A 27,027-nucleotide genomic window follows, 5' to 3' on the forward strand; every position below is an offset into this window, starting at 1 on the left:
CATTCTAACTGGTGTGAGGTGATACCTCATTGTCGTTTTGATTTGCATTTCTCTAATAATTAGCGATGTTGAGCAGCTTTTCATGTGCCTCTTGGCCATCCATATGTCTTCTTTGAAGAAATGCCTATTTAGGTCTTCTGCCCATTTTTTGATTGGGTTGTTTGTTTTTCTGATATTGAGCTGGATGAACTGTGTATATATTTTGGAGATTAATCCTTTGTCTGTTGATTCATGTGCAAATATTTTCTCCCATTCTGAGGGTTGTCTTTTCATCTTGCTTGTAGTTTCCTTTGCTGCGCAGAAGCTTTGAAGTTTCATTAGGTCCCACTTATTTATTTTTGTTTTTATTTCCATTACTCTAGGAGGTGAGTCAAAAAAAGAAATTGCTGTGATTTATGTCAAAGAGTGTTCTTCCTATGTTTTCCTCTAGGAGTTTTATAGTGTCTGGCCTTGCATTTAGGTCTTGAATCCATTTTGAGTTTATTCTTGTGTATGGTGTTAGGGATCCTCTCTTGATCTTAAAGTGGTAGCCTAAGCTGAATTGTTTCAGTCTCCCTATCAGAGTAAGTTCAGAGGATTCCAGAGATGTGGCTTTAGATGGAGAATGGGCTCCAAGTCACGTTTCCAGTGTCCACTCTAGTAACACATTTTTAAAAAATTGTGAACTGAAATTTCATTCTCTAAATGTCTATTTGCTCCTAAATAATTGGGTCTACTTATATTTCCCTTCTAACAGATTGAACCATAGATATCATGGCAAGGTGGCATGTTTATTCTTTTAATTTATTAAAAGAGTAGAGGCTGGACCAAAAGAGTTATGAAAGCAACAAAGATTTTTTTTTTTATTTCAACTGCTGCCCTGAGACATGTTCTCTAGGTCCTCTCTTCCTAGTCATGCTATTTTAGACATATCTCATAGATGCCCAGTTGCTATTCAGTTATAAAAACACTCATTTTGAAAATTAAGACACTCTGGATTTAGTAAAATCCAAAAGGTATGAAGTACCCAAAAACAAGAAAGCACATCCAAAAGCCCAGCACACATATGAGAAAATAATTAAAGTCACTGGTAACCAAGGCCACGCAAATCAAAGTAATGATTACATATCTCCTTACATTTAAGAGACCAGTAGACATTTTAAAGTTCAATAATGGCAGAAGTGGCAGAAGTATCCCCTCACACATTGTGACAGAAATGTGAATTGTTGCAGAGTTTTTAAGACAACAGTCTAACAACATCTATGAAAATAGAAACATTTCCTTTGACCCTGCAGTCTCACTCATGGGAATCTACTCCACAAAATGGAAACACAAATATGTCAGGGTATACATAATAGAATTGTTATTAAAACATTGTTTTGTAGAAGAAAAATTAGGAAACCAGTGAAAGTCCATCAACTGGAGATTGTCAGAATAAATCATACTACAGTCACCACGGGAATATTGAATACCATGTAGACATTAAAGCAAAATACAGGAAGCTTTGTATAATATGGCTTCACTTTTTGAAAAACAGGCAAAGAACAAGGATTTATAAGCTTCAATGTATTATATATACATAAATAATACATAAATATATATATATACATATATGTGTGTATATATACACACACAGACATATATACATCATCTGGTTTGTAGTGAAGGGTAAGTCTGGAGTTAAAAAGACAGAAAGTGGAAGGGGAGGTTCAAGCAAAGTAAAAAAATGTAAAATGATAATAATAGCACTACATACACTATGATCACACTAGTGCCTGTATACAATTATATATGTGAGTATGTGCAAAATTAAATTAGAAACAAATAAAGGTCTGTACAAGTAACTAGTCTTAGTGAATCCTAGGAGAGAAGACACAAAGAGAGAAAAGTCAGTAAAGCAAGTCCCATTTTTTGTCTCTCACCAATCTGCTTAATAGCAATTTTTTTTCTGTGTAAAAGTCCTATATGTGGCCACAAGGGACCAGAATCAAGAGGACCAGGTTGACATGCTTATGCCTTTCCTAATGACTCCAATATTTTTTGGTCTAATCCATGGCCCAGAGATCTACCTTTTTCTGTTTGGTCCCAGGACCTCAATGGCTTTGTGCAAAATTATCATTTGCTGAAACTACCTGAAGTGCTTCATGCTGCATTAAGTAGAGCTTTCAAAAATTCTGGGTTCTACCCAGTGACAGGGCAAGAATAAAGATGCAGATGTAGAGAACGGACTTGAGGACACGGGGTTGGGGGGTGGGGACGGCGAAGGGGAAGCTGGGATGAAGTGAGAGAGTAGCATAGACATGTATACACTACCAACTGTAAAAGAGATAGCTAGTGGGAAGTTGCTGTATAACAAAGGGACGTCAACTCGATGATGGGTGATGACTTAGAGGGCCAGGATAGGCAGGGTGGGAGGGAGTCGCGGGAGGGAGGGGATATGGGGATATATGTCTAAATACAGCTGATTCACTGTGGTGTACCTCAAGGGCTGGTACAAGAGTGTAAAGCAATTACATTCCAATAAAGAGCTTAAAAAAAAATTCTGGGTTCTAAAGAAATGTTTAGCTGTCAAAAATACCCCATAAATATATCAGAAATTCTTAAAATTGAAGGTTGACTATGAAATTATTAAGGCTCTTTCTTGCATCTGAAAAGGAATTCAGGCTTTATGATTTAGGTTTCTAACCTGAATGGAGAGTCCAGAAACTTATTCAGTCATAAGTTGTGATTATCATTTTTGTGTGTGATTATCAATTAATAAACAAGTTGGTATCATAGAAGTGTCTATTCTATACTTCTTAAACAACAAAAAATTGTACTCTGTATTATTTTTAACACAGACTGACAGCTGTAATTTCTGTTATTGATAGGAGTATACTTTCCTGAACATCACTAATATTTCATTTTTTAATGAGACAAGAAAACCTTTTCGGATCTTGTATTATCTCTAATACGTTTGATTTATTGTTTTAGAGAAATAGCTTTACACTTGTCTTTGTTTTGTCTTTCAAAGATTGAGGAAATTCTGGGAAGTGAGATATACTTCCCCCAGAACACCCAGAAACAATAAACATTGGGGCAAGTCTGATGGACTGCCCAATTTCAGTACTCAGGGCACTTGGATAAGAGACTAAACCCTGGATACATCTGTGCATATCTGTATCAACCATGCGACATAATAGAGCTGCATCTGCCCCATGGTGGGAAATCATTTCTCAAGGATTTGTTAGCAAATTACTATTTTATGTATATTGCATTTTTACCCATGAAGGCAAGAGAGAAAAAATATTTATGCTAGAGCAGAAGTGGGATTCATTATATTAGCATCAGAAGAGACAAAGAGGAAAAGAACATTTCTTGAAGCTTTTTTTTCATAATAAAGAAGTATGTATATAAATTGAGAAATTAATTCTCTATTTTCTGCAAAAGTGACAAGATTCACATGAAATCCTGCTATTTGCTACAATATGGATGGACCTTGAGGACAAAATGGCAAGTGAAATAATTCAGAAAAATACTGTGATGTTACTTATATGTAGAATCAAAAACAAACAAACAAAAAACACAAACAAACTCACAGAAACAGAAACTCCAACGGTGGTTGTCAGGGGCAAGGGATGGGGGCAGGGGAGATTGGGGAGATGTTGGTCAAAGGGAACAAACTTCCAGGCAGGAGCTGAAAAAGTTCTGGAGATCTGACCCACAGCACTGTGAGTATAGTTAACAAGACTCCATTGTAAACTTGAAAGTTGCCAGGGGAGTGAATAGTAAATGCTCTCACCGCAAAAAAGAAATAATTATGTGATGTAATGGAGGTGTTAGCTAACACTACAGTGGAATCATATTGCAACAGTTAGTGTATCAAATAAACATCTTTGACTTGCACAATTCTATGAAATATAATTAATTATATCTCAATAAAGTTGAGGGAAAAGTGACATGATTCAAATGATTTTGCATAGCAAAGAAAAAAAAAGGTAGAGCAGCAATAATATTAACTCAACCAACAGCATTCATTGAGTCCTTAATAAATAGCAATCATGGTACCAAGTGTTTTAAAGTTATGTCACTTCCATTCTCATATCACAGTAACGTGATACTGGGGGTACTCATTGTCCCATTTACAAATGGTTAGAGACTTAGCAGGAGTGATTTTCTTCAAGGCAAACAAGAGCAAACAGAGCAGTCTGGATTAAAATCCCAGTTGTTTGGATTTTATCTTTTCCTGGAAGCAGTTTGGTTGGGGTTCGGAGGGAGATTTGGGTGGCGCAGGGTCATCTGTGATCGGAGTCAGCTGTGGGGCAAATCTTCCCTCCAACGCGATGTTAACTCAACAGCGGGAAGAAAATAATATTTCTCACCCAAAAACTTTTCATAGAAGCAATATTTGACTTTTCAAGCTGGAAGGGAGCTGAGGCAAATCTCAGCTTTTACATGAGTTGCGCTTTATAATATGGAAAGCACTTTGGTTACATTATCTGGTTATGTCATAACTGCGTGAAATGGGTAGAAATTTTGAATCCTCATTAAACAAGTAAAAAAGTGAGAGTCAAGGGAGGGGAGGGTTAGTGGTTTCCAAGTATTACACAGTTACAAAGAAGGAGCCAGACCTCAAAGTCTTAAAAGAAAATAATTTAGTCCAAGCCTTCACCTTTGGGAGAGGAGGGATCATTTTCCTAAAGAAGAGTGAATTTACTAGAGTCACACTGTCAATTAGGGCTGGCTGCATCCCTAAGCTCCTTCTTTTCCTTACCTAGAAAGACTGTACTACAACCAATAACAAGACAATTCTTTATTGTACACGTATCAGTAGAACCAGAGCCCCTACTAGGGCCCCATGCACTGGAGGGGCACAATGATCCTTTCTTTGTCCTTGTCTCTCCCCATCATTGCTGGAGTCTGCAGTGTCAAAAGGACCCAGAACTCATTGTCAGGTCTGTGGGATTCTCTTTAGCAGTACCGAGACCTCCTCCACTTACAAACCTGCCACCCAAGCTGTGCTTCTTTGAGCTCTAGGCATGCCATCTTAGAGGCATAGGGCATCATCTAATTCAGTAATTTTTAAACAGGTTTTCATAGAACTCTACTACTGCACTGTAATTTGGCATTTCTGCAAATATTTGATTTAAATTTTTTTCTGTATGTAATCTGACTATTTTAAAAAATAGTATAACACATTGAAATGTACTGCGTAGTGTTTTAATACTTTTGAGACTACCAGAATCTCAAGCTGAAGTCTCAAAGACTTCATTTATAAGAATTTTTATTGTATATCAGATCAGAGTGAAATACTGCTTTCTTCTAGCTTAAACATGTAACTCAAGAATGTCAAAAAGAATAGTTTCTCAAGGGGGGAAGCATTTAAACATTAGATCTATTGGCTATCTGGAAAAGGTCTCTTGAAAGTCTGCTGTAGTTATGGCTTTGCCATCTCTCATAGATTAGCTTTAAACATGTTCTGGTCCTTGTTAAATAGAACTTAGAATTCCAAGGTAGATTTCACCAAATTCAATGATACATTCTTCCAGGGCCTCCATGTGGTCTTGAAAGGGTTATGTGATACAGTAATAGCTCGCCTTCCAAAGGGCGTATCATTCATAGCAGAGAAATTATTGGTTTATACACATACCTTGACAAATTGCTGGAATATTCTCTGCTATGTTTGGATCCATGCTATGTTTGGATCCATGCTATGTTTTGAACTAAGGGCAGAAACATAAATGAGATATGTTACTATGTCTGATTCAATTACTATTCCCTTCCTGCCAACTTAACCCCTAACACATTTCTTACATTCTTTTGTAAATATTAACTTTTCTTTCTTGTCCAATACGTTGTGAGATACTTAAAGGACATGTATCTGGATATCACATTTGAGGTTTAAAAGAATAGTTTAATAGATAGACCAGGGGAAGAAATTTTATTCCAGGTAGAAGATTCAGCATGTCCAAGGGTGCAGGTGTAGGCAGAGATAGGAAGGAAGCCGTTTCATCTTAGGATCTTAGGTTCAATATTATCAGCAGTAGAAGTGGAAGATAAAATGCACAAGTTATATGACTTTGTGAAAAGTAAAATGTTAAAAACAATATGGTGGCATAAGCAAATAATTAGTGTTTAATAAATATAAGCATCCATTCTTTCCCTCCTCCAAACACATTTCTACCACTACTCTTAGTTAAATTTGCTTTCTGTAAAATGGACAGAAGTAATTACACTTGCTTTATAGATTACTCTCATGGGATAGGATTGTGTAAACTGGTATAATGCTTGAAAATATGCTTTGCCAATTCTGCAGCACTGTGCATATTTTGGCTATCACTTAGAATTACTGTCCCTGGTGTGCGTTTAAATCAATAATGGATTGCATATTTCTTTTTACTTCTCCTCAAATGGGATGGTATCCACCGTTTTGGCACCAAAGGATGAAAAGTTATCCAAATACCCAACTGATGAACTCTGGTCAAATATCCAGAAAATTACCTCACAGCATCATGTTCAGAATATGAAACTCATTTTGCCTAGAGAAAAAGAAATTCCCAAATGAGCCATGTAACTCTTGGTTTTAGAGCAATGGAGCCAGGAGAAATCGAGTTTGCTACAGAAAATAATTGGGTCTCTCCCCTTAGCACAGTGCAAGTCCCCAGTGCCACACATCACTCTGGGTCAACCTTTAACAGACTTTCCACTTGCTGCACCAACAGAGAAAAAACAGAAAATGTTCCTTCCCAAGCTGGCTGCCTGTACAAACTACAAAGAATAGATCAAGATTAACAGGGCAGATTCCTATGTGTTCCAAAAGTTCTCTGAGAAAAATTGTATTGTTTATTCACATCCAACTTCGTATTCCAGAATCAAAATTATATTCGACTTAGATCTGTTAGGGACCTTGGTTTGCTTGGTTAAATCTGTATGTTTCTCTGCAGGAATTTAAACACTGCATAGGCAGAAACTTTCAGTCTTTCGGTCACATTGTACATTTCAATACGTGTAGGATAAACAAACAAACACCAACCTTGAAGGTAGGGTCCTTGTCTGGTTCACTTCTCTGCCTCTCTTCCTCTATCTAACCTTGCCCTATTTTCTTGTTCCTGATGTGGCACATGTAAAATAAGACAGGGACAATAGTTACATGAGAAATGACCTAAAATTGCTTTACTCAGGAGGAATGTACAAAGTATCATGGTGATCATGCACTTGTCCAGAAGTGCTGGGTAAGGGAGAGAGGAATAGATATATCTTCATCTGAGCACAATCTAGAAGTTACTTTTCCCTCAAAAGGGCAAATTCAGCATGACATTACTTCCGGAGCTGTGTATCACAGGATGTAAGCATTCTGCAGCTCACACAGCAGGAAGCAATACTTTTAATAATGATTTCTTTTTAACTTAAGTGGAACTCAGTCACAGCATAAACAAAGACTAAATATTTTTCTACATTTAGCTACAAAGGCCCAAGAAAAAGAAATTCCAGTGTATTCTACTTACTGGGTGTCAAAAAGAGTTCACAATGCCCTTTTTTTTTTTTTTTTTTGCATCATTTTTTTTGTCTCATGGCAACCTTCTAATGTAGATAATTTGTGGAAGGGTTTTCAAACAAATATCTAAGGATGAAGTTTCTATGAACTTTCTCTCTAAACCAAATGTTTATGAGAATTTATTATTTTATGTGTTTTTTAGCACAATGGTGACCTGGAGGAAAGCTACACACCTGGACTTTCTGACAATATCAAGTAGCAGCTGACTACACAGAGTCTTCATGCCCGTCGAAGCCTGCTATGTGCATGGGCCACCAGCTGTGTGAGTCTCTGTGGGATGGAGTTGGGGGGGTACATGCCCTGTAGATATCTATGATCACATGTACCCAATCATGTTTTCTATCAGTTAAGGAAATACTTACGTTACTTTAACTTTGTTTCAGTTTCTGTTTGTTTTGTTTCTGTGATGGCCTCCAAACATCTTGGTTTCTTCTACAGTTAGGAACTATCATTGGTAATTCCATTTTACAGATGAGAAAATAGAAATACAGAGAGGAGATTAAGCAGCTTACTCAAGGTCCCATAATGAGTAAGTGTTAGAGCTGGGATATGAAATAACTTGTGGTTTCAGTTCAAAGACTAAAGAGAAAAGAATTTTTTCTGACCAGAGCAGAACACAAGCTCTCATTTTGAGAAAATATGACCAATTCTTTTCAACATTCCCCTCAGAGGAAGCATTGTGTGTGACTATCAGAGTCCTAGCAAATCTGTGCTATGTGGTGTGTAAGTATGTTGAGTACATCTTTATAGTGTGAACAAACAAAAAACCCCAGCATAACTACAGTGTTTAGTTGAATAGTGTCCCTCAAAAATTCGTATCTTTTCCAGAACCTCAGAATGTGATCTTATTTGGAAATAAAGTCAATGCTGACATAATTAGTTAAGATGAGGTCATACTGGAAGAGAGTGGGTCCTTGACCTAATGTGATTCATGTTCTTATAAGAAGAGAAGAGAGGCACATGGGAGAGTAGCAAGGCAAGGCAGGGGCAAAGATTGGAGAGATATGTCTACAAGCCAAGGGATACCAAGGATTCACAGCAACCACTAGGAGAGAAGCATACAACAGATTCCCCCTCGGAGCCTCCAGTAAGAGGCAAACCTGCTTAAATCATAATTTCAGACTCTTAGCTTCCAGAACTGTGAGAGAATAAATTTTATTTTTAAGAAGCCACTCAGTTTGTGGTACTTCGTTATAATAGTCCTAGGAAACTAATACAGCTACCCAACTGATTTGAAAAATGTATCTACACAAAAAACTGGTGCAAAATAAAAAGAAATGAGCTATCAAGCCATGGCAATACATGGATGAATCTTAAATGCATATTACTAAGTGAAAGAAGCTGGTCTGTATGAAAGAAGCCACCTACTGTGTGATTCCAATTTATGTGACATACTGGAAAAGGCAAAACACAAGTTTAGCTTAATATAGTTACAGATAGAAATATATATATAGATATATGAATATACACTGGTTAGGATAGATTTTTCCTCACTCTGTCAGTTGAGAAGTTCTAAAAGCAATGACATCTCAGTAGCAATGAGCACATCTAGAACCCAGATCTTGGTATCTAATATCATTCTTCAATAAAAGGAATCAGGGTTCTTTGAGAAATTACTGATTCTAAGATTGGGGTATGAAATATACAAGACGAACCTGGAGCATTTTGTAGTGTCAAAAAGTAAGAAAGTGCTCAAAAAAAAAAATCCACAGTGATGGGGATATGTCAAAAGGAGAGAGAAGCCAACTGAAAGAGTTCCTCAAAGGCAAAATGAAAGAATTTGAATAATCAAATAAATAATATTGGATTATAACCCAAAGTAAAAAACAAATATCCATGAGTCCATCCTAATGTAAATAGACAATAAGCAATTAAATAAATAAATGAGCAAAACAGATAATTATTTTATGCAGAAGAATGCCAAATTTAACAAACTCCCGAGTTGTATATCAGTATATGAAACTGTAGTTAGCTAGCCACCTGGTTATTTTATACATAATTCTAGTTTATACGGTGGCTTCTTAACTAATGCTGCTCTCTCAAAAGTTATTAAAGTCTTTTTTGACTAACTTTATACCAAGACTCTACATAGACTCAATCAATATTTGGTGAAAGAATGACTGATTGATTGAATCAATAAATCAATGAATGAGTGAAGCCCTAAATTACACCCAAATTATGCTATTAAATTTATAATCCAGGAACAATATTTCTACTCTGGGGAAAAAAAGCTAAAACAAATGAATTTTCTCAAATAATAGAAATAAAGCTGATTAGACTATTCGGGGTCTTTTGTGTTTCCATACAAATTTTAGAATTATTTGTTCTAGTTCTGTGAAAAATTCCATTGATATTTTGATAGGGGTTGATTGAATCTGTAGATTTCCTTGGGTAGTATGGTCATTTTAACAATATTAATTCTTCTAATCTATGAATGTGGTATATCTTTTCTACTGTTTGTGTTATCTTCAATTTTTTTCATCAGTGTCTTATAGTTTTCCCAGTGCAAGTCTTTTACCTCCTTAGTTAGATTATATTCATAGATAGTTTATTCTTTTTGATACAATTGTAAATGGGATTGTTTTCTTAATTACCTGCATAGAAATGCAACAGATTTCTATATATTAATTTTGTATCCTGATACTTTACCAAATTCATTGATGAGTTCTAGTAGTTTTTGATTGTGTCTTTAGAATTTTCTGTGTATATTATGTCATCTACAAACAGTGATAGCTTTGCTTCTTTCTTTCCAATTTGAATTCCTTGTATTTCTTTTTCTTGTTTCATTATTGTGGCTAGTACTTTGACTAATATATTGAATGAAGTAGCAGGAGTGTACATCTTTACTTGTGCCTGATCTTAGAAATGCTTTCCACCACTGAGTATGATGTCAAAATAATTTTGAGGGTGAAAAACAAAGCTGGCAGTATCATGCTTTCTGATTTCCAAGCTACAGTTATAAAAACAGTATAGTATGGGCACAAAAAAAGACAAATAGATCAATGGAACTGAATGGGGAGCCCAGAAATGGAGCAGAATGGGGAGCCCAGAAATGAACACACATTTATACAATCAATTAAGTCATGATGATATACAACAGAGAAAAACATTCTCTTCAATAAATACTGTATCCTGATACTTTATCAAATTAATTGATGTAGGCAGGATATCAATAGGAAGCTGTTAGAGGGAGTGGATACTTAGATGATTATTATATTCACCTTATGCTATCTCCTTCTAAGACATTTTAGTAGTGTTTCCCAAACCAGTGTTTGCAACTATGTGCATTTACTTTGCTTTCTTCTTTTATTCTGTTCATTTGTACATACATCTTCAGTTATGGAAAGCAGTGCCTATTTTTTTTCTCATTTTATATCATTATTTGTACTTATATATTCAGTTATACAAGACTTAGAAAGTAAAACCTAATAAGACCAGACAAAAGTGCTATTTGCAAAAGAGAAATCGGAATATGGTGTTCACTACAGAGTGGCATGTGTAAAGAAGAAATAGGTACTTATATAATTATGCAAAAAGTTGTCTAAAACACACATACATTTGTTAATAAATGAAGGTATTGAAAGGTTATGAAAAACAGCCACTTACTTGGATGGAATTATTCACATGCCAAAAAGAGAAACAATGGAATTAAGAATGCTATATGATTGTCCAAAGAAAGAGTTCAAGATATTTCAGTGTGGTTTAGCCAATAAAGATAAAGCTTAGTGATTCCATGCTGTAGTGAGCATCAGTAGAGTAGAATTGTCCTCTTCAATTTTTTGGAAGAGTTTGAGCAGAATAGGTTTTAAATCTTCTTTACATGTATGGTAGAATTCACCTGTGAAATCTTCTGGTCCTGGATTTTTGTTTGTTGGAAGTTTTTTTAAATTACTGATTCAACTTCATTGCTGGTCATTGGTCTGTTCATAATTTCTTTTTATTCCTGATTCAATTATGCAAGATTTTACATTTCCAGGAAATTTTCCATTTCTTTTAGGTTGCCCATTTTATTGGCATATAATTTGCTCATAGTAATCTCTTTGATTATTTATATTTCTGTTATGTCAGTTGCAATTTCTTTTACATTTCTGATTTTTATTCATTTGTTTCTTCTTTCTTTTACTCTTGAAGAGTCTGTCCAAAAGTTTCTCAATTTTCTTTATCTTTTCAAAGAACCAGCTCTTAGTTTTATTGATCTTTTCAATTTTTTTAGTCTCTATTTCATTTATTTCTACTCTGACTTTTTATTATTTCTTACCTCCTACAAACTTTGGGTTTTGTTTATTTTATTTTTTCCTAGTCCTTTCATTCTTTAGGATACATATAATTTTTAGTTGTGAATCTTATAAGTTTGAATACATTTGAACAACCCTGCATTTTTAATGCTCCCCTTAATGTTCTTGACATCATAATTTATATCTTTTTGTGCATATCCCTTAACTACTTATTGTAAACATAGATGACTTTACTGTTTTTGTCTTTTAACCTTACTACTACCTTACAAGTGGTTGACCAATTACCTTTATTGTGCATGTTATTATGTGCCCTTCAAGAGATTAAGGATATGGATGGGATAGTGACCACATCACATCCTGTAGAGTATTCATGTATATTACTGAGCAAAGTATTTTACTCCTATACTATAATAATCTTTTAAACTAGATAACACTTTATATAGCTCTCTCTGACTATGCCAGCTTTCTTTGGCCTAAGTGGCTCTCTTTATCCCAAAAATTCCTATAGCATTTTATTTGATTTCTATACAGCCAAATATTTCATTAAAAATTTAATATAGCTCTATTTTTTTTCTAACTCTTCTGTAGACTCCTCAGTAGTATAAAGATCATGTCTTTTCTTTTTTTCCTTCTTGCAAAGTATGCTAATTCAACACAAGCCATATCGTAGTACCTTAAAAATAATACTTAATTGACCAATTTTTTTGACCCATTGATCCATCCTTTATTGAGTTTCTTCTTCAATTTGATACCTATTTAAATTTATAGAGTATGGATGTAAAATTCTTGCTCTCTGAATTTCTCTGTTGGTAATTTTATACATCTGATTCTTAAGCTCTGAGCATTTCTCATAACTTATTTTGTAGTTCATTGTTGATAAACTTTCTTTCTTCTTCTGCTTTGACCCTGGATGAAACATTTTAAGCTCAGGTTTAAATAAATAAAAATTCTCAGAAAAGTATTTTGTATTCTTCAGAGGAGCTACTATTATTTTAATTCATAATTATAATTAAAGAAATATTCATTGGGATGATTCTTCAATACTCCCAAACAACATTTTCTATAAGCACATTTTGTTGTTAATGCACCATAGATCCCTGGAAGGAACTAATCTATTAATTTGGTATATTTGGGTTTGTTGCTGGCTGAAAGAATTAATTTCTGATACATTTTGACTATATTTAATAATTTACAGATGCTTAGCTGAATTTTAAAGTAAAATTGTTTTAAAATTTTGATGCATAGAGCAGATTAGAAAAAATCAAAAGTCTTAATTCCCATATATTATTTATTTTTTACTTCCTTTAAATACTATTACTTAAAATCTGAATATATTCAAAATGAAAGAAATAAGAATTAGGTGTAAAGAGGCATGAGTTCTATCTTGGATGCAATAGATACAGTACAGAATGTAGAATATAGAATATACCTCATAAATATACTCAGAAAGTTTGGGCAAATCAATCCTCTGGTCCTCAGACTATGTATGGCAAGGAAAAAAGGAATCATTTGGTTCTTAAACTCATGTATAATAAGGAAGAGAGAAAATTCATCTGTGTAGTTTCTTTCTTCCTTTTCAATTCCCCTTCACTTCCTATATTTCCTTTCTTCTATAACAATTATGCTAAAACTAGGTCATAAAATACAAAAAAACAAAATTTTATTTCATCTCCCACCATTACTCTCTAACTTGAGTTATGTGGGAATATTCTTTCTCCATTCCAGTATGGAAATTTGAGCAGATCTTGGTATGTGTTTTCCCAAGTTTTTTCTTAAGTAATTATTTAATCCTATAGTCATTTTTCAGACCAAAAAAAAAAAAAGAAAAGAAAAAAAACCCACACAATTTTTAATAGCTCCAACCAGTGTTTGAATAAAATAAATGCTTAATTCAAATATTCGTTCCAGAATAAGACTTCATCCCCTCTCTTACCTATGTTTTGTGGTTACCTATAACCTGCCTTTGCAGGAGGTGATCTGCTCTCTCTTGGCTACTGCTCTCTCTGCACAACACCTTTCACACCTTCTAGTTGTTCTTTAGGATAGGCAAGTAAAATAATTTTGCAGAAAAATCTGGATTAACCTCACACGTTTCTTAGTCCCTCTACTTCTACTTCTAATTAGGTCTGATCTTAAAATGACCATCTCGGTCTTGGTTAGGTTGCTTACCTCTACTGAGATGTAAAGGGGTGATTAAGAAGATGTCATGTCATCACTGACTCAGTTGTACTTTCAGCCTTTGACTTCAATGTCTGCCTTGATGTCACCTTGTCTCACAGAGCCCTTTCATTCTGATTTTAAAACTCTTTTCTATCACCTTCTTCCTGTATTTACTTTCTTAGAACTATAATATAAAGAAGGTGATAACCCCTGTTTCAAAGATTGGCTGTGGTGTCATGCCTACCTGCCAGTCACATAGTTAAATTGGGAAATCCAACTTAACTTAGCAACCTCCAAGCAATGATGCCTCACACTACTGCCCAGGGTGACAGGGTCCAAATTCACATAAACTCGGTTCTTAGTCATAATGTGGGCCATGGGCTTACCTCTGAAAACTCTCATGTAACACCCTTCACTCCTCTGTTTCTCCATAGGTCAGAGAATTCCTGGCCCTTTAATAGGTTAAGAGAAGGTCCTGAATCAGCTTCTAACCATGGAATACTCTGTCTCGCTGGGAGCCTCCCTTATTTTGAATTAGACAACTAACAATGCCCTAATGTAATTAATGACAAATAACTAGATTATATCACTTTTTGCAGAACTTTTTAGTGGCAGAGGAGTTTCCGGGGAATGCTCTTGACTGACAGACAGAAGGAATCCTAGGCTCCAAATCGCCACCCCCACCCCCCACCCCACCCTCTTCCTGGTCTCCACAACCTCATGGAGATTCTATTCTATTCTACTGGCTCCTTTATCCAGGCTCTTTTTTGCAACATGCAGAATTTGGGCCTCTCTGAATTCTTGCCAGTAGGAGGCCAGATTTCTCTAAATCCCCTCAGATGGATCAAAGTAGCAGATAGTACTTTTTCTTTGAAGATGAAAGGTATATTCTCTCAGAAGGAAATCTTTTCTCATTTACATGCAGTTGAGTTTAATAATGGTGGTTAATCAACTTTAAATCCTGGTCTTTGAAATTAAAAAGAAAATAGGAAGGGAAAGCACATTTATTTCAATAAAATGTAACTTAGAAAATGAAGATAAAAGTCATGTTTTTCCAACTACTTGAATCATCCTTACCAGGCTCACTACAGGAGGACTTAATTTGAAAAGATAAAACGTATTGATGGAGTAGTGGATCTTTGGGTATTTGATAGAGGAATGAGGCCACTCATGAGAAGCTTATCTTTCATAGAGGCTAATTCTCAAGTGGAGAGATTTGTAGACTGAAGCTCAGTCTTTGTGTCATTATAACTGGTTTTATTTCCCTTTCAAAAAACACTGTTCAATTTAAGTAATGTAAAAGCATTAGTTAAAATCATAGAATATAGGCATAACTTCTTGACAAATTCGTTGACATTTTGGTGAATGCTAGTACAATTGCAATCTACTGTAAAAAAAAACTTTAAAATAATTTTTTAAATTTTCATCATTTTCTCCTAAACCAATGTATTGTTTAAATTAGTGGGAAAATAAGGATACTTTTCATTTTCCTCTTTATAGTTTGTAACCATTTTTTTTTAATTGCTTAGGGACAAACACACATTGCTTTTTTAAAAGGAAAAAGCCCTTAAATAGATAGCCAGTGGGAAGCTGTTGTATAACAAAGGGAGTCCAACTGGAGGATGGAAGATGCCTTAGAGGACTGGGACAGGGAGGGTGTGGGGGACTCGAGGGATGGTGGGGGGGGAGTTGAGGGAGGGAGGGAATATGGGGATATGTGTATAAAAACAGATGATTGAACTTGGTGTACCCCCAAAAAAATAATAAAAAAAAAAACAGATGATTGAACTTGGTGTACCCCCCCCCAAAAAAAAGTTCTGAACTAATAAAAACAAAAGAATTTAAAAAAAAAAAAAAAAAGGAAAAAGCCCTCACGGTCTTTAAGCAATGACAGCGGTGCGTGTATGTGCTCATATGTTTGTGTGTGCAAGTACATAAAGCAGAGAAGTTCAATCCTATCTCCAGCAGAGCCCTGGGAATGTGGTTTACCAAAGCATGACTTTCCCCTGAGAAATAAGAAGAGGATTAAAACCAGCGGTGATAAACTTCACAAGTAAAAACAGTTTGACGGTTCAAAGTATGTCCTTTCTCTAGACCTCATTTTGCCCAATTAAAAACATGAGATTATTGGTCTAAAGTAGACTTTGGTTCCACTCAACAATGACTATGCTTCCTTGGGACATGAATGACCTGCAATAATCTATGTACTAATAGTTTATCATAGTTAATTGTTTTTTGGGTTCCTATTTGTGTTGGTGTGAGGTACCAAGTGGGATGCAGAAAACTATTAGCGAGTAGGCGTACAAGTGTCTGTCCTGTACTCTTTAAACATACAGTCTGCTATTAAATACATGTAGTAAAAGGTCACACAACAAATAACGAATGGTCATTAACAGGAGAACTATGAGGTCAGTTCTATGGTTTGTTTAATTAAAATTTATGCTTGTGTCTTAGATCATCTATTTGTGTACTAAGAAAAATCTAAAATTGATGTTTTTAAGAAATTTAAATTTAAAGTAATATATTATTTAATTTGGTGCTATGTCTTTGTCCTTATTATGTGCAGTGTGGAACTAATTACATTAACTGTTTATGGAACCCAGGAGAAAATAGTGAACTACCTGCTGCAAGTTTAAAAGTCTCTGGACTAGATGACGACTAGATGATTTCAAATGCCCCATGTAACTGCCCTGTCCACACATTCCATAATTTTAAGCCTCTGCCTTCTGCTCTTACCCACATTTTATGGGAGGATGATAATTACATTGCATTTAGAAAACAGGTATACAGTAGGGGAAACAACAATAACTAGTTAATACTAAAACTTGAAGAGAAGAGAAGCACTATTTGTCAAACATGCTATAAACATCTAATAAATGTTTAGTGGAATGAAAGTTTTGTGAAAAATTACATGTATAAATATTCAATAGAGACTATTGTGAGATGAGATTTTACTACCAAGAGGCTGGGTGATACAAAGAAGAGTAATGCTGAGGGGTTTGGAAAAACTCGGGTTTGATGTTTGCTAGTGAGATTCTCTGGGACAAGTTACGGTGCATCTCCAAGCCTTTAAGTTCTCATCTTTACAGTTGAGACGATAATCCTTGCTTTGTAAAATTACTATGAGGATTAAATGAGACAGCATTTGGAAGGCAACCTGCTCAAATTTGGTGTTCAAAAATATTGATTCTTTGTTGTTGTTGATGCCTCGTGTCCAGTGTCTATGTATGCTTGGAAGCAGTCTACATTTAATCTCTTCTTTCATTTTTCTCACTAAATGGGTATATCCCAATTATCAATGCAGCCACAATACTCACAGATGATATGGAAAAGGCGATGTCACATGAGAATAATCTCACCAGAGTTATTGCCCCTCATGTCCTTTCTTCCTCCTATAAAGTAGACTTGGAACATTCCACTCTGGGTTACAGGGAATAAAAAGCACTCTATGTAAGCATCAAAGACAATTTAATCCTTGTTCAGTTCTAACAAGCCTCTTTTTTGCAAACAGTAATCCCGCAGGACATCTCATTACTCACTGGGATAATTGTTTCAAATATCAAAAGCTGCATAATAAAATAAGAAAATCTTTATTTTGAGAAAGCTCACTCTGGCTGTCCTGCAAAAGACAGATTGAGGGGGAGCATGTGGAGGTAGAGAAAACGGCTAGTGGGCTGTTAGAACACTCTACGTGAAGCTTAATGAGGTCCTGAACCAAGGGGCAAGACGCCAGAGAAATCTGAAGAAAATCTTATCAAACTTTCTGGAACAGACTTTCTGTAGGGAGAAGGTCAACCCTCAGCTATAATCCTAAGAATGAAGGAAACCCAGTGCATTGCTGTATGTGGTGTGTGCTAGTGAATGACAGCAGAAGGAATCATGAAGTCATGCTGCCAAGATAGGAGTAAAGGTTTCTGTGGCCCGTGAATGCAATTGCACAGAGATTTCAGAGGCGCTGGCCTTTCCTTTGTTAGTAATCCCTGAATGACTCACAGCCCAGCAGTAACCCAGCGCCGCTGCTCTGGGAATCAAATGCTCTGCCTTCTCAGCACACACACAAAATTGCAGCTCTGTGCATACCTGAGAGATGCTCTCCTGGCCTCCAAAAAGAGCGCTGTGATTTCTTTTTTAATTTTTTTTTATATGTATAACTGAATCACTTTTTTTAACAGACAATAAACTATATATATTTAGAGTGTACAATTGGTATCCCAATCTCCCAGTTCATTCCCGCCCAACCCTCCCCGCTCTCCCCACTTGATGTCCATATGTTTGTTCTCTACATCTGTGTCTCTGTTTCTGCCTTGCAAACTGGTTGATTTGTACCATTTTTCTATATTCCGCATATATGTGTTAATATACAATATATGTTTTTCTCATTCTGACTCACTTCACTCTGTGTGACAGTCTCTAGGTCCACCCATGTCTCTACAAATGTCCCACTTTCATTGCTTTTCACAGCTCAGTAATATTCTATTGTATATATGTACCACGTCTTCTTTATCCATTCATCTATTGATGGACATTTAGGTTGCTTCCATGTCCTGGCTATTGTAAATAGTGCTGCAGTGAACATTGGAGTGCATGTGTCTTTTTGAATGATGGTGTTCTCTGGGTATATGCCCAGCAGTGGGATTGCTGGGTCATATGGTAGTTCTATTTTTAGTTTTTCAAAGAACCTCCATACTGTTCTCCATAGTGGCTGTATCAATTTACATTCCCACCAATAGTACAAAAGGGTTCCCTTTTCTCCACACCCTCTCCAGCATTTACTGTTTGTAGACTTTCTCATGATGCCCATTCTGACCGGTGTGAGGTGATACCTCATTGTCGTTTTGATTTGCATTTCTCTAATAATTAGTGATGTTGAGCAGCTTTTCATGTGCCCTTGGCCATCCGTATGTCTTCTTTGGAGAAATGTCTATTTAGGTCTTCTGCCCATTTTTTGATTGGGTTGTTTGTTTTTTTGATAGTGAGCTGGATGAACTGTGTATATATTTTGGAGATTAATCCTTTGTCTGTTGATTGATTTGCAAATATTTTCTCCCATTCTGAGGGTTGTCTTTTTGTCTTGCTTCTAGTTTCCTTTGCTGAAGCTCTGAAGTTTCATTAGGTCCCACTTATTTATTTTTGTTTTTATTTCCATTACTATAGGGGGTGAGTCAAAAAAGATCTTGCTGTGATTTATGTCGAAGAGTGTTCTTCCTATGTTTTCCTCTAGGAGTTTTATAGTGACTGGCCTTACATTTAGGTCTTTAATCCATTTTGAGTTTATTTTTGTGTATGGTGTTAGGGAGTGTTCTAATTTCATTCTTTTCCATGTAGCTGTCCAGTTTTCCCAGCACCGCTTATTGAAGAGGCTGCCGTTTCTCCATTGTATATCCTTGCCTCCTTTGTCATAGATTAGTTGACCATAGTTTATCTCTGGGCTTTCTATCTTGTTCCAATGATCTATATTTCTGTTTTTGTGCCAGTACTATACTGTCTTGATCACTGTAGCCTTGTAGTATAGCCTGAAGTCAAGAAGCCTAATTCCACCAACTCTGTCTTTCCTTCTCAAGATTGCTTTGGCTATTCAGGGTCTTTTGCATTTCCGTACAAATCATAAAATTTCTTGTTCTAGTTCTGTGAAAAATGCCATTGGTAATTTGATAGGGTTTGCAATGGAATCTGCAAATTGCTTTGGGTAGCGTAGTCATTTTCACAATGTTGATTCTTCCAATCCAAGAACATGCACCATGATTTCTTGAACACTTACTATGAACCAAATGTTTATGTGCCCTTATGATAAATTTAAAAGCTGTAATTAATTCCATTTTCTGGAATTGAGACTCCAAAGGCTGGAGTAGCTTACTCAGGATTACACAACCAGTAAATGGCTAAACTGAATGAGATCAGCTTATGTCTAATTGCGAAGCTGCTTCTCATTTCACACCACCATTCCTCCTCTATAAAAAATATATACATAAATTCAGTTTCAAACAGCTACTGACATTACACAATAGAGCTAAATGTATTGAGTTGCAGCAATGTTGCCAGTAATTATTCACTGAAAAAACATATGGTCACAACAAACTCTGTACACAAATGTTCATAATAGCTTTGTTATAGTAGCCAAACACTGGAGATGAACCATCTGTGCTTCATTGAGTGAATGGGTAAACAAATTGGTATAACCATAGGATGGAATACTATTCAGCAGTAAAAAGCAGTGGACAATTGGTACATGCAACAATTTATATGTCACTAAGGAATTACGCTGAGTGGTAAAAGCCAATTTGAAAGGTCCCATACTGTGTGATTCCATTTTGTCACTCTTGAAATGACAAAATTACAGAAATAAAGAATAAATGATTGGTCTGCAGAGGTTTGAGACTGGGATGAGGGTGGCAGGACAGAGGTGGATGTGGTTATGAAAGGAAAACTGAAGAGATCCCTGTGGTGATGGGTGCATGAATCTACACGTGATAAAATTACATAAAACTAAACACACACATACATGCACATGCACTAAGAAGCAGAAATAAAACTGGAGAAATCTGAATAAGATCTGTGGATTACATCAATACCAATATCCTGGCTGTGATGTTATTTTATGCTATAATTTTGCAAGAGGTTAATATTAGAAGAAACTGTGAAAAGGATACATAAAATCTCCCAGGATTATTTCTCACAATTACATGTGACTATATAATTCAAAATAACATGTTTAATTTAAAACAGGCAACAAACATTTATTGGGTGTTTGATGTTAATAACAATTAAAAATAATAACAGGAAAGATTTTTAAATGTACATACAATCAGTAATGCTCTTTTACAAATATATTAAAAATAGTGTTTTGCATTTTACAAGTGATATAGGATCATTCAGAACAATTAGAAATTTTAGAATCACAGCAACAGAAAACACCCACCATTTGACTGACCAATAACAATATTTTGATATACATTCTCTTAGACAATTTCCTATATACTTTGTATATTTTTTCTTTATAAAAATGTTATTATTCAGTCTTATAATCAAGTATTTTCAATTAATAATTATTGGCGACATTGCTGCAACTTAATATACTTACCTCTATTGTAAAATTTCAGTAGCTGTTTGATATTTCTCTGGGATAAACACCCAAGAGTATAATTTCTGGGTCATGTGGTAATTGCATGTTTAGTTTTATAAAAAGCTGTCAAACTATTTTCCAGATTGACTACAACATTTTACATTCCCACCAGTAATGTATGAGTTCAGTTTCTTGACATCCTCGTCAGCATTTGGTATTGTCACGTTTTTATTTCAGCCATTCTGATAGGTTGTAGTGATATATCATTGTGGCTTTCAAGACTACAAAGCTAATCAAATTGCAATGTTCAATGCTAGCAGAGGAAAGAACAGATTGATCCTTTCATACAGTGCTTTTTGTCAGGTTGATTCCATTTGACATGGAAAACCCACTTCTTGGAACTGCCTTACAAGGAAAGAGATTTTCCTTATTCTCATTTTGAATTCACCAAGTCACCTTCTGATTATTTAGCATTCCAGAACAATTTGCCGATAGTTAAGGACAGTTCAGGTCACAAAGATATTTACCTCTTTTTTAATTCAAGTGAAGAAAATGAAGAATAAGAAATCAGGATTCTGGTCCCAGGGTTAGCATCCTCAGGTCAGTTTCTGAGAAGCTGCCGCAGGGATAGACCTGAGCTGTGTGCACTGAGCAGTCAGGTTTCTATGAGCTCACAAGCATGAAGGCCAGACCAGGGCCTTGAAAAGTTTTCCAAAATAACAATGGTCAGTTCAGAGACTCAATAATGAGCTTCTCTTCTGCGGAATACTCAGCAGCTGTGCAGATATTCAATGGGCAACTTGTGCAAGAATTACGCTAGTTTACAGGTGAGTCTTTCATGTGGAGAACATTGACAGCCATAGACATGACCACAGTATTTAATTTGAAAACCAAAACTAACCAAACAAAAAACTTCAAGAAATAAAGGTCTGGATTATTTTTAAGTGGAAACTCTTCTTCCTAATATCATCTCAGATTTAGTTCCTAAAAATGCTTATAATCTTGTTAAGTATAAAATAAATGACTTGAACACAGAGGTTATCAGCAGGGTCAAAATGACTTCTCCCTGAGAAAGAAACCAGAAGCCTCTCCCATTTACTTTAAGCAGGATTAAAAGAAAAATTGAATAAGACCTTCAAAATTCATTTTCCGTCTCTCTCACTCTTCCTCTCTCCTTCACACGCATGCCTGCGCGCGCGCGCGCACACACACACACACACACACACACACACAGAAATGGAAAAAGATGAAATATTACATTATTTCCATTGGACTTAAAGTCCAAACCCATGGGCTATTTCTTACTTTGAATATCAAATGTATTCAACTCAAAATTAGATTTAAGAAATATAACTGGGTGTTTATGAATGAAGGAAGAGCTAGTAGGGAAAAACATTGCCTTATTGGTTTTCTCTATGTTATTAGTAAAATCCATTATGAATCCTTGAAGATTACTCAATAATTGTTTCCAAAACATTTAAAGTAGAATTCATTATTTCTTCATGATCAGTGTCTAAGTATTATTGCTTCTATATTTAATTCATTAAAAACATGACTTATTTTTAGCACTTCATATGTGCCACTTTTTTTTCATTTTTTAAAAATAATCTTCATATGCATTAATCCTTTTAATCCATATAATCATGTTTTACCTACTAAAATCTGCCTTTCTGCAGAGGAATGATAACCTTTCCATAACTTGTCTAAAGTCTTATAGCTAGAAGGGGTGGAGCCATTCGGAACCCAGATCCAGTCAGTGCCACTAATCACCACTGGGTTCACTGCATCCCTGCACCCAGAACCTTCTAGATACTTGATACTGCTAGATAACATGCGCTCAATGATTCTCAATAAGTATAAGCAACTGATATTTCTCCATCCTCTAAAATGTCTTTCCTCTGCCAAGGAAATGAGTATCACAACAAATGAGGACTAGTAATCAAAGCTAAACAAAGCGAAGGGTGACTGAAGGAAGTCTATCCTAGAACAACAGCCCAAGGCTGCCCCATGTGGGTGTGTGAGTTACAGCGGCAGAGGCTGCCTAGCTAAGGGGGAGAGGGATGAAATCCAGCTCTGCTCAGCCTGTGTAGACAAGAGGAAGAAGCACCTTATGTGGTGCTTCTGTACCCAGAAGGCAACTTTTTGAATTGGCAAACTGAGATTTTTTATAATTCACCCTAAAGGTCCAGCTCCACGTGTGCTGGTAAGAAGCTCCTATTTCACTTTCAGGTATGTCCCAAACTCTCTGAATGATCTTGGAAAAACCTGCTTTTTTTTTTTTTTTTTTTTTTTTATAAACCTCCTCCTCCTCCTCCCTTGGGTCTCTTGGGGACCTAAGCTTATGATTCTAGTAACTGCATTTGAACCTGTAGAAAGTGCTTTAACTTTTTTTTAGCTTTGTTGCGGTATAATGGTTAACTTAAAATTACATATGTTAAGATGTACAACTCGATGCTTTTATATATCTATGCATTGTAAAATAACCACAATCAAGCCCATATATATACATATCACCTCACATAACTATCATTTGCTCTCTCTTTTTATCTTTTTTGGATGCAAAGCTCGAATTCTTTCTACTATAGTCTTTTAGGACAGGTTCACAAAGAAAATCACATACCGATGAACTTTCAGCTCTCAATATAGAACCATTTCTAGTCCCTGAAGGCAAAAAGAAAAGGGAAGGGAAGGGAAGGGAAAGGGAGGGGAGGGGAGGGGAGGGGAGGGGAGGGGAGAGGAGAGGAGAGGAGAGGAGAGGAGAGGAGAGGAGAGGAGAGGAGAGAGAAGAAAAGAAGAAAAGAAATCATAGAACGAAGACCACACTTTGTCCTCAACTAGAGTCTGACCCATGAAAAGCCTTTAACTTCAGAGCATTAATTTTACTTGCATTTTACAAAAGCAGATTCTTCCTCAATTAAAATTCTCCCAGAACTGAGAAAAACTGAAAAGAACACAAATTGCATCTTAAGAATTTTGATGTGTGACTTGAGGGCTTAGCAATACATCTATCATAAAAAGATTTTATGTTGTCCTTGTTTAAAGTCCCTCCTATTAAATATGGCATCTCTAATGGTAAAACAAGTAAATTTGAAATTGATTTTGAATTGAAGAAAATTAGAAGGTAATTTGGTGGAATCATTGTGTTGTCAAGAATTCTTCATATCCTCAATAATTCAGAGGCTAATTATTCTGTTCTATGATTGTTCAGACTTTGCATTTTGCATTTTCCTGTGGCCTTTCTCTTTTAACCACCTCATTAGTGTTCTCCTTGAAGGATGGCAGGGGAATGAAAAGGACACTGTACTCCACCTTGGTGGGCAATGAGGATGGAGCTACTGACCCCCATGAGATTTGGGCCTGGTCCAGGATTACAGCTGCCTGTGATCAGCACAGAATCCCCCAGCTGTGAATTGACAGTGTATTGAAAACATTTAAATGGAAACACCATTCATTTTAAATACATAAGCGTATGTTTTTATTAAACCATGTTCCATTTTCTCTTAATGAACACATATAATATACATAGTCATTAAAAGTATATATGTTGTATTAACAATAAAGTCTCTACTTCTGCTTCCTTCTTTCGTATCTTCTTTTCCTTTAGTCTACTAAGCCTTGTACTGGGTTGAATAGTGTCCTCTAAAAATGTATGTCCACCTGGAAACTGTGACTGTGACCTATTTGGAAATAGGACATTTGCTGATGTAATCAATTTAAGATGACGTCCTAAGGTGGGACCTGAATTCAGCGACTGGTGTTCTTATAAAGAGAGAGAGAGATTCCAAGACACAGAGAAGACATGGAGAAGGTCGCATGTGAAGACAGAGGAAGAGGTTGGAGTTGTGCTGCCATAAGCCTAGAACTCCAAGGACTGCCAGTGACCACTGGAAGCCAGAGGAGGCGAAGAAGGGCTCTTCCCTAAAGGCTTTGGAGGCAGCATGACCTCATCAGCACCTTAATTGTGAGCTTTTAGCCTCCATGATTTCAGAGAATAAATTTCTGTTGTTTAAGCCACCCAGTTTGTGGTGTTTTGTTATGGAATTCTAGGAAACTAATGCAGATAGTATCTAGAGATATTCCCCTGGGCACAAGAGTCTTTGAGATCATGAATGTGCTGTCGTCAAACCTGGGAAAGGTAAGATGCAAAGAAATAAATTGATGAACACAGAGAGGAGGGCTCTGCTTTTGAATTGGGTAGATGCAGGTGCATGTACTGGTCTGTATTTCCACCCTTCATGGTACTATTTCTCTATGTTCTAATTGTTGGTTAACTTGACTCCTAAACTGCAAGCTCTAAAAGGCAGTGTCAAAATTTGATTTACAAACTATTTTATCGCCAGTGCCCTGTAGAGTACCTAGCACACAGTAATTGCTCAGTAAATATCTGTGGGAAGAATGAAAGAAGGAAGGGAGGGAAGGAGGGAGAAAGGGAACAAAGCCAAGCTGTCTTAGAATGAAGCTGAATCATTCTTTCTATTGAACTAATTTCCACAACTATCGATGATGTCAGGAAAACCTAGAAATTCACTGCTGTGTTCACAGATTTACTAATGAGTAATTCAACTTTTATTCTAAAATACAATTTACTCTTTGTGGTAATGAGATCATTAAATTTTACATCGTTTGAGGCACGGAAGGAAGACATGGGATTCAAATAAAGGCCTACCGTCTGCACAACCCACGTCTGCCCCTCTGTTCCTGAACCTTCCACCTCCACTCCTCAGGACAGAGGAAAGACTAGACAGATGTGCACTGCTTGGGCCCCAGTGTCCTAGGTTGCTGCCACCACCGGCTCAAAACAGCCACAAGTTTGTCCCTCGAGGCCTGGGTTGCGTGCACAAGTTTTCAGAAAGCTTTGTTTCTTGTCAAAAACTCAACTGATGTTTTTCCTGGAATGGCTTTTGGAAGGGAGCGCGATTGCTGATTAAATATGAAGTGGTTTGAAACCTATAAAAAAAAAAAAAATTTACATCGTTTGTTATGTTCAGCATTAGAAAAACAAAATAATAACAGAGTTTCGGTGTCAATAGGGACTCTAGAAATAATCATTTCTACCCTATTATTGTATAAATGAGAAAACACAGACCTGGAGAGACGAAGTGGCGGGATCCATGTGTCCTAACTCCTGACTTTGTGTCTTTCTTACTAGATCACATTGTCGTCCAGGGCACAGAGGGTGACAGATAAGATGGTCTTCATTTATAAGAATATAGCTTCTAGCCCTATGTCATCCCACAGTGCAAAAAAACGGAACCTGAATAGAAGCAGACTTCTTAAAGTGAAGCTTTTCTCTTTTTTAAACACTGACAGGTCATCAGAATTAAAAACAACAAAATGGTATTTTCCTTGTAACAAGTATTCTCACATGGGGCCATGAACTAAGGCAAGGTCAACGCCTGTCACTCAGCTTCTTCATTAGAATATGATAATATTTCACTCTCCTTTGCTTTCTAATTTCTTCCTTAAAATATTGCTGAGAACCAAATGAAATAGTGCTTGTGAATGCTCTGTGAAATGCAGAACATTTTATATATGATCCCAGACTCCTGTTATCCAAACACTTCCCTGGTCTCCAACTAGCCTCCCCTCGCACAGCCCCTTGCTAATTGCAGCACACACTTCATTTCTGGAAACATTTCTCCTTCTATTTCTTCATCCTTAGCAATGAAAACATCCCTGGTGGTGTTCGGCTAAATGTCATGTCAAGCTGATTCAGTTCTATTGTTTTTCTAATTTAAAACAAAAATAAATGTTAGTTTACTGTGGCAGGCAAACATTCTTCTGACATATTAAAGAGACCGGCATCTCAGGCAAGGGCTGGCAGGATTTTAAAATTTACATAAGAAGTTGCTGCATGGAGGACTTGATTTCAACATAGGAATTGCCAAAGTTGACTCCCTGAAAGAAAAATAATAATGGAATTCATTCTGCAAACAATAACACATCCAAACTTTATTCTTTGCACCAAAAATATCTCCAAACTTCATCAGGGGTCAAATCTATTTTGACCAGGTTGCCTTTTCATACGCTCCAATAGTGGTCACATAAATTTCTTCTGT

The sequence above is a fragment of the Hippopotamus amphibius genome, chromosome 7 (assembly GCF_030028045.1).
Source record: "Hippopotamus amphibius kiboko isolate mHipAmp2 chromosome 7, mHipAmp2.hap2, whole genome shotgun sequence".
Lineage (NCBI taxonomy): Eukaryota > Metazoa > Chordata > Mammalia > Artiodactyla > Hippopotamidae > Hippopotamus > Hippopotamus amphibius.